This window comes from Macaca nemestrina, chromosome 14 (genome assembly GCF_043159975.1).
Source record: "Macaca nemestrina isolate mMacNem1 chromosome 14, mMacNem.hap1, whole genome shotgun sequence".
Classification (NCBI taxonomy): Eukaryota; Metazoa; Chordata; class Mammalia; order Primates; family Cercopithecidae; genus Macaca; species Macaca nemestrina.
The window spans coordinates 85,938,554-85,956,225 of record NC_092138.1 but is presented as its reverse complement, the minus strand read 5'-3'; the positions used below and the strand labels follow the sequence as shown (position 1 = coordinate 85,956,225).

At 41.1% G+C, this 17,672-nt stretch overlaps 1 long non-coding RNA gene across 1 annotated transcript; it reads right to left on the bottom strand.

The window, feature by feature from the left end:
- Window positions 1–939: 939 nt before the first annotated feature.
- LOC105487099 (uncharacterized) lies at window positions 940–16,081 on the bottom strand. The gene is made up of 3 exons (XR_011613097.1): window positions 16,014–16,081; window positions 8,403–8,563; window positions 940–997 (listed from the first exon to the last, which is right to left on the bottom strand). It is a non-coding gene; the product is annotated as an uncharacterized lncRNA (long non-coding RNA).
- Window positions 16,082–17,672: the final 1,591 nt, after the last annotated feature.

Here is a 17,672-nt window from a genome sequence, read left to right as displayed (position 1 = left end):
TAATTAATGACAGAACAAGTATTCATATTAAAAGCCCTGATGCTTAACCACTGCACCATATGGAGGCTCAGAGCAGCTATGTTTTTTGACCCAACTCCTCCCTACATATGCCTAGGACAGGTGGAACCAGGATCCTAATCCTGACCTGACTTAAAGGTCTTTCTTCTAATATGGTGCCCAGTAACTTCTCTCATTCTTGATAGTGGCCTGCAATGCCAGGATTTACACTAAGAGTTCAGACTCCAGACTCTAAGCTTAGTGATAATGTCTTTTTTTTTTTTTTTTTTGAGACCAAGTCTCACACTGTCGCCCAGGCTGGAGTGCAGTGGCATGATCTCCACTCACTGCAACCTCCACCCTGCTTTAGGTTCAAGTGATTCTCCTGCTGCAGCTTCCTGAAGAGTTGGGATTACAGGTGCCCGCCACCACGCCCAGCTAATTTTTTGTATTTTTAGTAGAGATGGGGTTTTACTATGCTGGCCAGGGTGGTCTTCAGCTCCTGACTCCTGACCTCGGGATCCATCCACCTCGGCCTCCCAAAGTGCTGAGATTACAGGCGTGAGTCACCGTGCCTGGCAATGTCTTCTTATATACTCATTCAATACATATTTAGTAAATACTTATTGTATGTTGAGCACTTTAAAAAGCTATCTGGAAGGAAGAATGGTGATGATGCCCATTGAGGCTTACTGAATTACAAATCTATTCTTATCCTTGAAGAAGATGAGATTCAGACTTTGGGGATTTAGGAACTTTGGAAGAAGAACCATCTGCATCTTATTAGGAAAGGACAAGAAAGTTTCCTTTGCCAACCTCAGAAGCCAAGTTAAAAATACGCTAGTTCACAGTTCATAGCAAAAGTTGGATCTGTCATACCCAAATCCCTTTTGTTCCAAGAAGACATGTGGTAAGGATGGTCAGGACTTGTTTATTTCATGGCTTACTAGTAGTAAATGTGGGCTGAGGGTTTTTGCTCTGTCCCCTTCATGTCCTGCCACTGAAAAAACAAATAAAAAGGAAACTTTGAGTCCAAGGAAGCTTTGAGTCCAAAATAGATGGCTTTTACAGAGATGAGAAAGCTATTTATCATTATTCTGGAAAAGAAGGACAAAATATTTAACAGTAAAATTCATTTTACAACCTTTGGAAATGTGGTATAGGATAAATAAATATGACGATTATTTGAAAAACTTTCACAAATTTCAAAATTCTTTCTGAATCACCTTTACTTCTCCAGACTTTTGAATTCGTTGATATGTATTCTCAAGAAGGATATATCCACCCCAGGACCTTCACACTGTAACCTATCACCTTGATATGAAGACTGAACAGAAAGAATATTACACATGGACACATATAAAGGTCAAAGGCCAGTCCTAAAGGGTAGGAAAATTTCTGAAGCTTAACATGACTAACAGAGCATCCTTGGTTCAGAAGGGAGAAGTGGTCAATTTTAGAAAGAGAAATTTGCTTGTTTTTTCCTTATACATTAATGTAAACATGGTGCTAATGAAAAGAGTTTGATAAAAGCAACCTCTTGAGTTCATTGGGCAAATTGATCTTTCCCTGAAAACTAGATATTATTGTGTCCTTCTAAAAGGATGAGTCCATTGAGGCTCAGAGGATAAAATGAGTTACCCAAGGTCAACAGAGAGTAATTGGTAGATTTGGGAGTGTAGTTTTCTACATTCTCAAGGCCCCTCAAACCCATCCTTTCTTAAGCCTAACATATTGTCATTCTCCCCAAATGGAACCTCCATTTGTGTTCCTTGTTTTGGTGTTGGCAACCTCGTTCACCAATCATCAGACATACCACCATTCCGTATGTCTTACCTCCCTGTTTCACTCAGTCATCAACTCCCACAGACCCTCGTTTCATACTCTGTGGTGGCCCCAGTAGTCCTGGCCTCCCATGCCTACCTAAGTTATTGTCAATGCCTCCAATCTGATCTCTATCCTATCATCTTTTTCCTTCCTTTATGCAGCCACCGGAACAGAAGAAAACAAATTCTACAGGGTCACTCACCTGCTCAGAGAACTTTAACATCTCCACATCACTGGCAGGATAAAGTATAAGCTTCTTGGCTGAGCACACAAGAACCTCTTCTTTCTGGTCCTGCCTTACTACTCAGCTCATCTCTCCTCACTCTCTCTGCTTTGCTATCCTCCAGAATCACAAATTGCGTGTAGTGTCCTCAGGTAGTGTGGTGTGTCTTATCTCTGTGCACTTGCTCAGATTGTTCCTCCATCATTGTGGTCCCCTCTGCTCTTCCTCCACATGGATAATGACTCCTCATTCTCTAAGACTCAGCTTGCTCATCTTTTTCTGTTGTTGTGTGCGTGTTTTCAGAAAGTTTTTCCTGAAGCCCTAAATTCCCCACCTTGAGGGGCTCATACCTGCCTGTGATTGTCATTAGCTTACCATGTTGGTTACCCTGATCTCTTTATGCATCTATCTCCTCACCCAGAGTGTTAGCAAAGGCAGCAATGATCCTGCTCTACAACAAATAGACAAATTCTAACAGAATAAACCCACAGGTAAAATCTCTCCTGTGTTTGAAGCAAACAATGACAAGTCATGATTTATGTGAATGAAAAAATGGAAAATAAAACGAAAGGAACACCTCATCTACTAGCACTTACTTTAAGTATGCCTTTCCTAAAGTCCTTTAAAGAAAAAAAAGACTCACCAAAGATGAATCTCCTTGGATCTTACATTTTTCTGAATCTTGTTACCTGTCATTCCTCAAGTAAGAGCTATTATATATAAAATGTCAAATTCATTTGACAAGGTTATTTATTTATTTATTTATTTATTTTACCTTTTCTGGTTTCATCTTTCTATTGTCTAAGAAATAAAATGGAAACTACTTAGCCAGGCATTCAGGAATCTGCATAGTCTGATGCAAGACTAACTTTTAAGTCTTACAATCCACCATTCTCTCCCTAGGAACACCCCTGTATTGTCTCAGTCTGGTGCTTTTGTTCCCAATTTTCTCTCTCACACATAAAAAAATAATAGATAAGTACAGGGGTAAAGTTAAAGTGGGGAAGTCAGTCCATAATTGAAATTCATCTGATGATAATATCACTCCCATTTTTCTATAGGAACAGAGAAAAAAAAATTATCCTCCAAATAGCATTGCTCAGATATTTCTCATTGTTCTTACTGTGAAATCCATTATACCGCTCAGAACAGATTTATATGGCCTCCTTCCTCCATATGCATAAAAGCACCACACCCACTCTCACTTGAAGAAAGAGAACTAAGATTATTCTGTCCTACTATGTGCCAGATGTAGCACAGAGCTTATGTTAATCCTCCTACCAATCTTCAGAGGTAGGTCTTAGCCCTCTATTAAAGTAGAGGAAACTAAGGCTCAGAGGAATTAAGCAGAAAAGGTTGTCAAATTAAATTAGAGTCAGGATTTGAATATCATTAATTGAATCCAAATGACCTGTTTTCCCCCCAATATTGAATTAATGAAGTTGTAGAGTTTTAAAAGCTCTTGAATAATCTAAAGCTTCGTGGAGCCAAAAAAAAATTCACTGTCACTATTATTACAAGATGCTCTTTCTATAGTAAGATTTTAGGAAAAGAGGATTGTCGTTATTAAAAAAAAAAAAAAAATTCCAGGGACTTAGGCCAAGCATCAGAATTAAGGGATGAGCAAAAGTATTGAAAACTGAAGAAAAAAAGAAATTGAGTCTAGTGATGGGATAGGTTAAGACATGGCATTCTGTTCCCAAGGAAGAAACAACACATGGAGCAATGCAGTCTGGAGGAATAGGGTGTGGCTGGCTGCACACAGCCAGGGAGTTGGCAGGGAGGCCTGAGGAGCAGCAGGCTTTATAGCAAATTGCTGTTCCCAAGTATCTGAGCCATGGGGGCATTGGGCCCAAAAGACGTTCTTGGAACCAGGGCCTACAGAAGGAGGCAGAAGTAAGTAAAAATTACAATAAATCATGGGCTCCATGTGTCAGGACTCACAGGAATGCTTTCACTTTGGAGGCACTTTTTACACTGGCACCAGGGTTTTTCCACAGAAATCCTATCCCAAGCTGCAGTTTCTTACTCGAGAGTTATTGGGAATCATGTTGGAAACAGGTTACAAAACAAGGAGACTGTATTTCATCACATGGCCTTGGAGGCCAAGTCTACTTAATTTTTTTTTTTTTCTGGAAGAGCATATGTCTGTTACTTACCCAGTGTCTCTCAGCCTCAAAGTCTCCCACCCCCATCCATACTCAGTGACACTGAAGCTGAGATTCTGAAAACTATACTTCCCAGACTCCTTGCCAGCCCACTTCCCATTCAAGCCCTGCAACAGGGGAAATTCACGGGAGACTAGAAGCTGGCAGGATGAAGAGGACTCTCTTCCTGTTTCAGACCCCATTAAATGCTTCCAGAGGAAAAGAAAGCTATGGTTCCATTATCTAGCTTCTTTCGGCACTCCCAGCACCTGCCGCAGGATTCCTCATTAGAGACCAACATGAGCTGGCCCACCAAGTCTGAACTCAAGTGTTCAGTTCCTATCTCAGAGTTCTGAGCACTGGCAAGCGTGTGCCCTCCCTGAGGTCTGACTTCCAGCCTTCAAGCACTCTTTAAGATGTCTAAGCCTGGCCACAGGGTGCCCCCACTCAGAGGCTGAAGCACCAGTCACAAGACACAGGCACCTTCCAGAAGTATGAGGCTCAGCCATGCAAGGTTTCTCCTTTGCACTTGTGTAAGTTCTCATAACACCACCTTTCTCTCCTTTTTCTCCCTGCCTGACAGAAGCAGCCACTTCCTGCAGTTACTGATGTTTGGATTACCTCAGCATCCCCTGTTTGCTACATCAGCTTTCTAAAATACATGTGATCTATTCCCTATATTAAATCCCCTCTATTGGAAATTTCTGATTTGCTTTACAGATTCCTGACTAGAACCTGCTGGAACAGGGCATTCATACCTTTAGTGCAGTCTTGTCAAATCTCTTACAAGGATAATTATACAGAAAGAAAATTTTAGCTCCTAAAAAAAGAAAACTAGCCTATTAAGTTGCTGTCTCTGTCAACAAGAAAGAATATACTAACCTCATAGGTACAAAAGTTCTGATTCTTCGTTCACTCCTGAATGAACATGACCTGAGCCCCAGCAAGATAAAGATGTCTTAGGCTCTAGGAACAAAACTTGGAATGAAACATGATCTCTACCCCCCAAGGGAGACTATAATTATTAGAGAAAAGGTCAGTTATAATGCCACAGTGGAGGAATCTATTAGAGCAACGAGAGGTCAATGAAGGGACAAAAGAGGAAGCCTGAAAAAGTTGCAGAGAAGGTATCCCCTTATCTGAGTCAAGAAGAATGTATCAGTCTTTTTGTTGTTCTTGTTGCTGTTGTTAGTGTTGTTCAATTGTAAGGAGCAGAAACCAACTTTGGATAACTTGAAAAAAATGCATATGTTGGGAGCTTATGAACAAGCTCAGAGGGTCAGCTCTGAGGGCCATGAGAGAATGTTGAAAAAAGAGACTTGAAATAGATAGAAAAGAGGTAACACTAGACGGTGTTGGAGCCAAAAATGGCCTGATATCTGTACCCAGATGGCCTGCTGAAATGAATGAATCCATACATTTTATGCACTCTCTTGGGAAAAAGCCCAGTTGGCCTAGCATGGGTCAATGCTCATTTTATGACTGTACCAAATGAGTTAGATTAAAGATCAGCAGGGTATCCCTGCCAACAATGGGGAAGATAAAATTCCCCAAAGAGAAATTAGGTCCTCTGGAAAGAAGAAATAGATGATACCTAAACTGGAAAAAAGAAAAAAAAAAAGGCTTGGGAGAAATAAAACAAAGGCATTCACTGCAAAAGTGAGTGAGAATTTTCTAATTGGAGACAAAGAGGCTGGGCATTCCAGGCATGAATGAAGGTTTGGTGGTGAGAAAGACACAGTAAGGCTGCAAAGTGGAGGTAAGGCTGCTGGTGTAAGCAGGGACCAGAGAATGAACGGCAGCATCCTCAGCAGTTCACCAATTTCTCGGAATTGTTGCAAGCACGCATTTTGGCCTTTTTTTTTTTTTTTTTTAAGCAAAACATCTTCAACATTGTAATCTTAACAAGAAAATTTTCAGTGGAATGGAGCAGACAAAACCTGATTGGGGTGGGCTAGGGAAAGAAAGGATGGTGAGGAGGAGGGCTGATGGTGAGGAGGTGGGCTAAGGAGAGAAGATGCTGTATTGTTAAGTGCTACATTACTGACACAAACTAAGGTTGTGTAGGAGTTCAGGAAGCACAAGCTCAGTGGAAGCACTAAAGCGAGGATGCGGCACTGAAGAAAATGGGAACAATACACCTCCTGTAGAAAAGGAGCTGTTAGTGTTCTTTCTATTTATCAGACACAGAGGCAGCCCAACCTCAACAGAAAAACTTCCCAAAATATTTTAGAAATAACACATAAGTCCTCATAAATTCTATAAATTTTAGGCTCCTCTAGGACAATGAGTTTTTTTGTCTTTTCTGTGTCTCGAAAGTCTAATATTAAATAGACAGTCAAACAGGCTTTGGAATAAATTGGTTAAGCAATCAAATGATAAACTTACTAAAGATTGCTTATGATGTGTTGGTAGTTATTTTAAATTATGAAAACAATACATGACATGAAAACATGTATTTGACAAATATATCATATTTTAATGACTATATTGCAACTTGCTTTTCCTACTTAATATACTGTGGACACCTTTCTCTGTCTTTTCATACAGCTTTAAAATAGCCAAATTAAAAAGTCACCTGGGCGTGGTGGCTCACACCTGTAATCCCAGCACTTTGGGAGGTCAAGGTAGAAGGATTGCTTGAGCCCAGGAGTTCAAGAGCAGGGAAAATGAAGGTTGCAGTGAGCCAAGGTCATGCCACTGCACTCCAACCTGGGTGATAGAGCAAGAAGCTTCCCAAGAACAAAAAAAAAAGAGAGAGAGAGAGAGAGTCAGAAAGTTCTTAAGATTACAATGCATACCACTACATATTTGAACCACCCAATGGCTCAGTAAATCAATGTTGAAAGAGGTAAAATGATTTTCCCAAGGTTATCCCGTGAGTTGGTAACAAGAGTAGTTCCTCCAGTCGGGTGTCCTGACTTGTCCCCCAGTTCTCTGACATCTGTCCCCATCAACAATGGAAAAGAATGGATGACTATGTTTAACTATCCAAGGGCGAGACTCTGTGGAAGGTGAGCAAGTTCCTTCCAGAGTGCGGAAGAGTTCTCACTAAGGCAGCAGTTTTCACACTGAGTATTTAGAGAGGACTGACAGGAAGACAAAGCTGCTGGTTTATCTGGAAGAGTTCAGCTTTAACTTGTCTTTAAAATGTAGGACTTTCATTTGCCCACATATTTCTGGCTGCTGTTCCTCTCCCTGAAATCCATTAGTAACTTAGGAGGATGCTAAGAGAGCGTGGTAGGTGAGTCAGCAGAGGTCAAGCAGGGTGTCAAGCAGCAAAGGGAACTACCTGACCAAGCTGGTTCCTGCTGAGACTGGAGAATATGAAGATCAGACACAAGCCCTGGCAGTTACCTAAATACCAGGGAGGAAAGAACCTGGCACCAGTACACTCAGAATTGCACCAAATACCCTTTCTTTCAACAAACAAATCATCACCAGCCAGCTATGAATGCCTCTCCATTTATTTCCCTTGTATATGGACAGAATAGCATTGCCGGAAAACACTGCTGGGGTCAGACGTGGGTGACCTACTGGAAGGGTCAGGCCAACTGGGTTCTGGTCAGGGGTGACACTGGCTTCAAACAGCCACTTCCCAATGAGTACCTGGAACCAGAGTATCGGGTTGTTCTTACTTGTGTGGCTAGACCTCTGAATGCAGCCCCCTTTCCGAGGGGCCAGAAGGGGAGCTATTAATTTGAGAATGACTAATAAAATTATTAGGAGAGCCCTGTTGTTCATTCCCTACCATTGGGAGTACAGCCGTGGTACAGTGGAAAGAGCAGAAATTGTAAAGTTAGGATACGACTCCTATTTTCTAGTTTGACCAGATAATTATCCTCTCTGAGCCTCAATTCCTATATTTATAAAATGGAGTCAGCATTTACTCCTATGAAGACGCTTTGTGAGAATACAAAAAGAATATTTGCGTAAAACACCAACACTTAGTAGGCACTTGATTAATGGTTCTCTATTCTCCTCCTTGAGAGAATTTAACATAGTGACTACCTAGAAAGCACGTCTATTTTTAGCAAGAGAATCAATAATTTATTCTGAGTTTCTAAAATCGCTCAAATGCTCACAACTGAGCTAAGCACCAGGAATGAAACAAGGTTCAGGTTACAGTTTTTGCTCCTGAAAAGAATATTGTCAAGGAGAAAATGACAAGTTAAAAGGAAATAAGACTTCAGCATCATCAATCTTACCTAGATCTGGAAAGTGCAGCTTTCAATAGCTCAGTAAATCATTGCTGAAAGAGGTGAAATGATTTTCCCAAGGTCATGCGGTGAGTTGATAGAGGGAGTAGCTCTGGGATTCCACATCCCCTTCAATAGGGTTTCTCAGAGAAGCCGCAGAGTGTTCAGGGCTGGGAGAGACAAGGGTGATTATCATCTCAACCAGGCCTTTCACTTCACAGGTGAAATTAACTTCCCTAATCCCATTATCCATTTGGTTGCTAAGGGAACACAGGTGAGGATCATCTAGCTCATCCTCCAGGGTCCAGAAAGGCTTCCTGGAGGAAGTGGTGTTTAAATAAGCAGCTAAAAGACACATATAAGTTATCCATGTGAAAGAAAAGAAAAGCTGAATAATAGATGTTCAAGTATTTGTTCATTAATGAATTCATTAATTCATTCAACAAACAAGTCCTAAGTACCTAGTATGTTCTAGGAACAACTGTTTGAGACACTGGGGATAGAGTCTTGAATGAGATAGATAAGATTTTTGATCTTATAGGGTCAACTCTTCAGCCGGTTGACCAAAACTAAATGATTAACAAAATATCAGCAAGTTGTCTGTGCCACGAAGAAAACAAAGCAGACTTCAGGGGAAATAAGCTACTTGAGATTCTGTGGACAAAAAAAAAAAGACCTCTCTAAGGAAGTTCCATTTCAGTTGAAACCTGAGAGGAAAAGAAACAGGCCAGGCAATGACGGGGACCAATAACCTGCAGACAGAGAGAAGTGCTATTATGAAGTTCTGACATTCAGAGCAGGTGTGGCAGGTTCTTGGCACAAAAAGAAGGTGACCATGGCTGTTGCAGGGAGGCCAAAGAGGACATAAAATTGTGGGAAGAAGGATGGCAGGGCCAGCTCCCATAAGGCCATGTAGGGAGGGTGAGATGTTTGAATTTTATTCTAACTATGATGTGGAGCCATTGGGGGTTTAGCAGGAGAGGGTTGCGATCAGATTTACATTTTTAAAAATCACTCATGTTCTTGTGAAAACATAAAACAAGCAATATTTGCAGAGGTTCCAGATGAGAGAAGACATGATCTATGTGAAGAGAAAGGGAGGAAAGAAAGGCAGGTAGGAAGGAAGAGATAAAGAAGAAAAAAGTAAAGAAAGGAGGGATAGAAGAAAGGAAAGAAAAGAAGGTAAGAAAAGAAAGGAAAGGAGAGGAGGCGAGAAGGGAGGGGAGAGGAAGGGAGGGGATGGAAGGGGAGGGGAGGGGAGAGGAAGGGAGGGGATGGAAGGGGAGGGGAGGGGAGAGGAGTGGGGAGGAAGGGCAGAAAAGAGGAAGGGAAAGAAGGAAGGAAGAAAGGAAGGAAGGAAGGCAGGCAGGCAGGAAGGAAGGGAGGGAGGGAGGGAAGGAGGGAGGGAGGGAGGGAAGGAGGGAGGGAGGGAGGGAGGGAAGAAAGAAAGGAAGGAAAGAAAGAATAATTCCTTTCAGCTGGAGAAGAAATTTTGAGGAAATGGGTGCCAGGGATGATCCTGAAGATGTTGGCTGCCCTCTGCCTGGAGGGACTTGGGTGCAGTGACAAGGATTTTGACTTCAACCCAATGGCAATGGATGCTATAGAAAATTTTACAGAAGGAAGTTAGAGTTCTGCTTTAGAAGCACACCAGTGACAGAGATAGCTTCAGAAACTAGAGCTTGACTGAAAACCTTCCTCCCTCAGGGGCCACAGCTCTGTTGTGTAGGTAACATGTGTGTACATGGAGGTGAGCATAGGTGAGCATGGGTGAGCAGAGGAGGGGCTCTGCACTCACACAGAGAGGCAAACTGGATGTACACAGCTACAGAAAAAGTAAAAAAAAAAAAAAAAAAAAAAGCCCTCAGCAGTACCCTGGGAGCAGTGTGTAGACTCTCAAGGCTCTGCCATGGGTGTTCTGGGATTCTACATTCCCCTCATTAGAGTTTCTTGGAGAAGCCACAGAGTGTTCAGGGCTGGGAGAGACAAAAGTGATTATTATCTCATCCAGGCCTATCATTTTACAGATGAAATTAGTCTCCCCTCTCCCATCAGCCATATGGCTCTGAGGTTAGTTTCCCCAAAGCTCAGCCACAAAGACTGGTTTTTCATTTAAGTCCAGAGATACTGCTTAAAATGACTGTCTCTGTCCCCACCACAAATAATCTACTTTTGTCCCTCAGTCTGAAATGCTGTGGCTTATATAATTGATGTCCCACGATAGGGCTTGCTCCTGCAGCAAGCTAGTCACCCAGAGCCTGGGTGGCTGGGTCTCTGCCTGCCTCGCCATGGTGCAGTGGAGGAGGGTCTGCCTGTGTGTGTGAGGACATACCCCCTTTTCAAAAAGAAATCCGGCTGGGAAAAAGCTCATGTCCCAGAGATGTAATTTCCTTCAATGGCTCTGCCCCAATTCACTGCTGCTGGTATTTGTTTGAACAAAATCTGTGGAGCATTGGGTTCACAACTTTTTATATCAAATACTCTCTTTAGTCATCCATAAAACATTAAAAGGGTACCTACTAAATGCTAACCACTCTGCTTGTCACTAAAGTCACAACAATAAAGATATAGCCTCAACTTAGAAATCTTGTGATTTAGTGATTTTATTGAAATTAGAAAAACATAGAACAAACGTTGAAATTCTAAAATACACAAGTATTACCTCAACTTTTCCTCAGAGATTCATAACATTTTGTAACTAACTTTATACTATCCAAGAGAGTAAATACAATTTTCGCTCCTAAACAACTGGAACTTTGATACACAGAATTCTTAAGCGGTGGAAAGTTTGCTTTTGGTTATTAGTACATATCTTAAATGCCCAGCGATTGCCTATTGTTATGACATATATGGCAGATCTGACAAAGTGGATTGCAATGAGGAATTAAGCTTATGCATGATTATATCCCTGATCTCATGTTAACCATCACTATAAGCCCAATTTTATTAATAAAGGGACTGAAGTCTAAAGAATCAGAAACCTAACAAGGTCAATCAAGCAGTAATTTCCATCGTTCTGAATATTGTCATTATCATTATTATCAATATAATAGTTAATTATTGCATATTATTATCGTAGTCATAGCTATGCATTTATTTATTCATTACATAAACATTTACCTAACATCTTTTATGTACAAAACTGTGAATAAGACACAGTTGCTGCCATTAGGGAGCTCATGAATGAAATAAAAAATTCATTCATTAATTGATAAACATTGGTTTGTTTCACCTTTCGGCTATTATGGGTAATGCTATGTGATAAACATTTGTGTACAAGTTTGTGTGTGGACATATGTTTTCATACAATGGAAACTATAAAAAAAGTCAGCTATAAAAAAGTCAAAAGTACTAATATATTCTGCAGCATGAATGAACCTTTAAAACATCATGGTAAGTGAAAGAAGCCAGATACAAACAGGCACATATTCTATGATTCCATTATACTTATATGAAATAGCCAGGATAGGCAAAATCCACAGAGACAGAAAGTGGCTTATTAGATTGTCAAGGGCTGAGAGGAGGTACTATGGGAGTGACTGTTGGAGACTGAAAGAGTGAGGGTCATGATCAACTCTGTATACCCCTGGAGGCTATATGAGTAAACAGCAAACTGTTCTCACAAATGCAGAATGTTTGCAAACTGACAAACTGCGTCTGCCTCCCAGAAGAAATGCTGAGGGCAGTTATGACCCAGGCACAAGTGTTTCTTGTGATTAGGCACATCTGAAGCCTGTTAGCAATAATGTGAACCTGTGATCAATCAAGCAACTGACCAATCGTTACCTCCTCCTCCCTCTATTCAATAAATACGAAGGGCTGGGGAAACTCAGGGCTGCTGCTGCCTTTGCTCAATAGAAGCAAGGAGCCCTCTTCTTCTTCCCCAGACCCCTTCTTTAAAACAGTTTCTTTTGTTTTAAGTTTTCATTTCTATGTTTGTCCTCCTTCATTCAGTCTTGTAATGATGGTCTCAAGTAGTAACAGTAGTAACTGTCGTAGTGACGGTCTCAAGTAGTAACTGTGGCAGACTGCCGCAAGTGACTGCTAATGGGTACTAAATTTTTTTGGGGGGGTAACATAAATATTCTAGACTTACATAGCAGTGATGATTGAGCAGCTTTGTGAATATACTAAAAATCACTTGATTGTATGCTTTTAAAAGAAGACTTCGATAGTGTGTGAACTGTATCTCAACAAAAACATGTTAATAAAATTTTTAAAACGTGATTAAGTGTCATGGTAGAAAAGCTGTAGGGTGCTGTTGTGCTATGAATGCAACTTTCATTTTATTGACAGCCTATTACATGTTTATGTGCTTTATGTGGTACTAAATTAATGGTTTATTTTCTCTCATTTAATCAAAAATAGCATTCATTCATTCATTCATTCTTCAGCAATTATTGGGGTTGGGGGGACAATTAATGCGTCAGGCACTGATCTAGGCACTGGGTGTATCGCTCTTAAAAAAGCCAAGGTCTCTGCCCTAAAGGAGACTCTATTCTACTAGGAAAGGGTGACAGACCAAGGGTGTAATGAAGAAAAATGAAATTGAATCAGGGCTCACAAAGTGAGGAAGCCTGCGGAGGTGAGGAGTCTTATGATTTATGAGTTGGTCAAGGAAATAATCTGTGGGGATTAATATAGGAGCAAAGATTTTAATGAAGCAAGGGAATTAGCAATGTGAACGTCTGTAAATAAATGTTCCATCAGAATGATAAAGTTCAGGGATGGGGCTGAGTTGAGTAACAGCAAGAAAGTCTGCATGTCTAGAGCAGAGAAAGCAAGGAGAGAGGGGCAGAAGGTAAGGTCAAAAAGAGGGCCCAGGTGAGATGCTGTTCGGGAGCTTACAAGATGTGGTCATAGCTTGGGATTCTATCCCACTTTTGAAGGAATTCTATTAAAGGGCTGAGAGAGCAGTATTATGACTTGATTTCTGTTTTCAAAGGATTACTCTTAGGACACTGGTGAGAAGACTACAGGGAAATAAGAAGAAGATATCAATTTGGGAGAAAATGTCTGTGGTTTAAGGATTATACAAAAATGACTTGGGGTGATAGGAAAATGACAGGAGATAGCATATGGTGCAAAGAGAGAGCTGATGGGTCTTATCCATGGGGTGGATATGCAAAGTGAAGAAAGTGAGCAACCAAATTATCAGTTGAACATGTCCTATTAAGGGAAAAACTAGAGAAGAAGTAAGTTTGGAGTGGTAGAAATCAGGAGGTCTGTTGTGTGTAGATCAACCTCTTATAGACATCCAAGTGGGATGAAGAGGAGACACAGATACAGGTATGGAGCTCAGAGAAGACACCCATACTAGAGAATAAATTTGGGGCTCAGCAACATATAGATAATATTTCAAGTCACGGGACTGGATGGGAATAACTAAGAAACCAGAGAGAAGAGAAGAAAGCAAAGAGGGAAAGGAATGGAAAAGAATGGGAGAGGAGGATCAAACCCTTAGAAACTCTGCATCTCAGTGCTCAGGCAGAAGACAAAAGACCAGGAAAGGAGATTTAGGAGGAAATAGGAAATACTGGAATACCAGGTGTGATGGTTAATACTGAGTGTCAACTTGATTGGATTGAAGGATGCAAAGTATTGTTCCTGGGTATGTCTGTGAGGTGTTGCCAAAGGAGATTAACGTTTGAGTCAGTGGACTGGGAGAGGCAGACCCACTCTCAAGCTGGGTGAGCACCACCTAATTAGCTGCTAGTGTGGTTAGACTAAAGCAGGCAGGAGAAGATGGAAGAGCAGACTTGTTGGGTCTTCCAGCCTTCATCTTTCTCTCATGCTGTATGCTTCCTGCCCTTGAACATCAGACTCCAAGTTCTTCAGGTTTTGGACTCTAGGACTTACACCACTGGTTTGCCAAGGGCTTTCAGGCCTTTGGCCACAGACTGAAGGCTCCACTTTTGGCTTCCCTGCTTTTGAGGTCTTGGGACTGATTCACCACTGGCTTCCTTGCTCCTCAACTTACAGACACCCTATCATGGGACATGTGATTATGTAAGTCAATTCTTGTAATAAACTCCCTTTCACATATACATATATTCTGTTAGTTCTGTCCCTCTAGATAATCCTGACTAATATGCCAGGAGAGAAAGAGGAAGGAGTGGTGTCCCTAAAATGAAATTAAGAAAGTGTTTCAAAAAGAAAGCTATGATTTATAGGACCAAATGATCCATAGAGGTTGAATAAGTGAAAATACAAAAATTGATCATTGAATTTGTCACTGTAGAGGCCACCCATGAGAGTGAAAGGTGGGATAAGGGTACGGGAGTTTGAAAACAGAAGATAAAATGTGACAAAGTCATGCCAGAGAATTGGAGCAGGGATTACTTGAGGAAATGTAGAGGAAATGCCTGAAGATGTTGAGGGTACATTTCAGATGTTTGTCTTATATCTAAAGTGAGATCTTCAGCAACATTGTGTTTTTATCCTACAATGTTCCTAAGCAAACAAAAATCCTGTGTAACAAAAGGAGATGGTCAGAGGTAGAAAGCTTGAAATCAAAATCTTGAAAAGGCAGTTACCAGTAATGACAAAATTCAAGGTTTAACTACGTGAGTAGATATCGAAGAGGTTGCTATAATGACAGAAGTAGTCTTGAAAAGAAAGGCAGTAATGTAGGAGCTGAACCGTTCAAACCATCTGGAGAAGCAACTTGGGAGATGGCTGATGACCAAAACAAGAGTGGGTCATGGGAAGAATAGCCTGATGGTATACTTTTCAATGCAGTTATCAATTTTTGAGAAAGGAGAGAATTGTTGGGAAGTAGTGAAGAAAATGCCTACCTTAGGGAACCAGAGATATGGAAGGAAAACACACCATTTGACAGGGCTGCAGTATGCCTTAGAACCTCTAGTATACCATTTTTCCCTTTGGAAAAGAAAGATAAAGAGAAGCATCAAAGGAAGAATTTGAGGATATAGATGAGAGATGATGAGTTTGAGAGAACAGAGTGAAAAAATAGAGGAGATGAGGAAAGAATGAAAAGTAGTTCTATTTAGGAGCTACACAGAGCCACCTAGGGATGAATCTGGGTGATAATGAATGGCTGACATTCTCTATTTATTGTAGCAATTGATTAAAATGGGAATGTAAGGTTGGAGGGATTGATTTCCTGGTCTTTTATGTAAAGATGGGTAACTCTAATTTTAGCCACCATTTTGGGTCTGGTCCCTTGCGTTACTTACTGTGGTGATGTTAAGAGAGTTGCTAAGGCAGTAAATAGAGACCTTGTTTTTACAATGAGAACATGAAATTCTGCTGCCCTCTAAATCCCACTGTCTCAGTGCCTAATCCGGCGTCCTGCCAAGTGCATATGAGCTCAAGAAACCTTCTTAGCAGACCGCACAGGATGGTGTTATGGCGGGAAGAAAGCACTGTTCTTAACAAGAGCCCTGACAGCCAGGGTTGTTAAACCCATTTTACAGATAAAGAAACTGAGACCCTCAAATGTTTAATAGAGTCAGACAGTTCGGATGGGTTGAAACTGGTCTCTCTGATTCAAACTCCAGGGCTTATCGAACTTGATCAGCTATTCACTTCAATTCCACAAATGGCTGAGATTGCAACCGCCAACCCCAAATCTGACAGGCTCCCCATTCTACTCACCCAGAAGCACCATTTTCGCTCTTCTCCTCCCTAAGAGCACTGGGCAGTCTCCTGTTGCCATGGCAAACTGTGGGCCATGTAGCCACCCTGACAAAGGGCTACTGTGCCCTCTGACTAAATCCCACTCACAATGTCTGATTACCACATGCAAACCCAGCTTGGACAGCCTCCCTGAAAATCAGTGGGCTGTTTTCATGAGTGAAGCTTTTTTTCCCCCTTCTAATTTAGCATTTTCTTCTATTACCAAAAAAGGGCAGATTTCCATATTCCAATTCTCACCAACACTCCCTCAGAGACTACACTTCCCTGAGATCAGTTCATTCTCTACACAGCAGTTCTCCTGGCCACATGGCGCCAGCCTTCCTCATCCTCCCTATCCCCTTTCTGTGGCTTAGGGAAGATACAAAGGTGGACTGACTTAGATGATAGGAAAGTAACCGAAGAGAGTAAGAAATAATCAGGTTGTGGTTTGAAGGTAGAGCCGACAGGTCCTTTGATGGAGTGGATGTGGGAAGTGAGGCAGGTGAGTGGCAGGGTAAGAAGGCAGGGTGGAAGAGGGGCAAATTCAGGAGTATAGACATTAAAGAAGTGTTTTATACAAGTTAAGTTTGTCTTACTTACTGAACACTCAACTGGAAACGTACAATGGATACTCCAGATGTCTGGAGCTCAGCACATCTTGCGAATATAAGACAGTCATTCTCAACCTCAGCATGATTAGCAATTTGGACTGGATAATGGTTGGCTGTGGGGAGCATCTCTGCACATTATAAAATGTTTAGCAACATCCCTGGCCTCCACTCATTAGATGCCAGTCACACCATTCCCTCCCCCAGGGTGTCACAACCAAAAATGTCTTCGAACATTGCCAAATGCTGCTTGGTGGCAAAATCACTCCTAGTAGAGAATCACAGATTTAGTGATAACTAGTGTTATCCATTTTCTGCAGATGCTCATGCACCTATTTCTGTGTATTTACTGGAAGATAAATTTAGCAATAGAAAATGTTCCTTTTTTTCCTTTTTCGCATACTTGGTTATATGTATCAATCTGTAATTTCCTTACTTCACATAGGATGTCTAAACATGCTAGTATATAGGAAACTGCCATTTAAAAAAAATATGGTATAGTATTCTGTAGTTTGGATATATTCTGTTTATCTACATCTATATTATTGAACCTTTAGTTTATTTGTAGTTGTTGTTGTTTTGGTACTGTAAATAAAATTGCAATGAAGGTCTTAACACATACGTCCTTGTCTTTATTTCTCAGCAAAAAAAAAACCCTGAAATTGTTGGTAACAGAGTATATGAATTTATAAACGTCATAAATTGCCTTGTGTAAATAGTTTATAAAAGTAACTGCCATAATTTCCTCCCTGTATCCAGGCTGTTTTGTTATTTGACTTTGTAGCTCCTCTATCTTTTGCGTTTGGGCTGACTTTGGAACTTACTTAGATCAATTGAATGCAACATAGCACAGAGTCAGGAGCCAGGGGCTGCTTTAGACATCATCGTGCCCTTAAGGCATTGTAGTCTTGACCTTAGGAACAGTCAAATGTATAGGAGATGAAGCATCAGGGAATTGAATCAGGGGAGCAAGGAGGTTAAAATGCTTCACAGGGGAAGCCAGATCTTGCAGATTGGGTGACAGAATGCC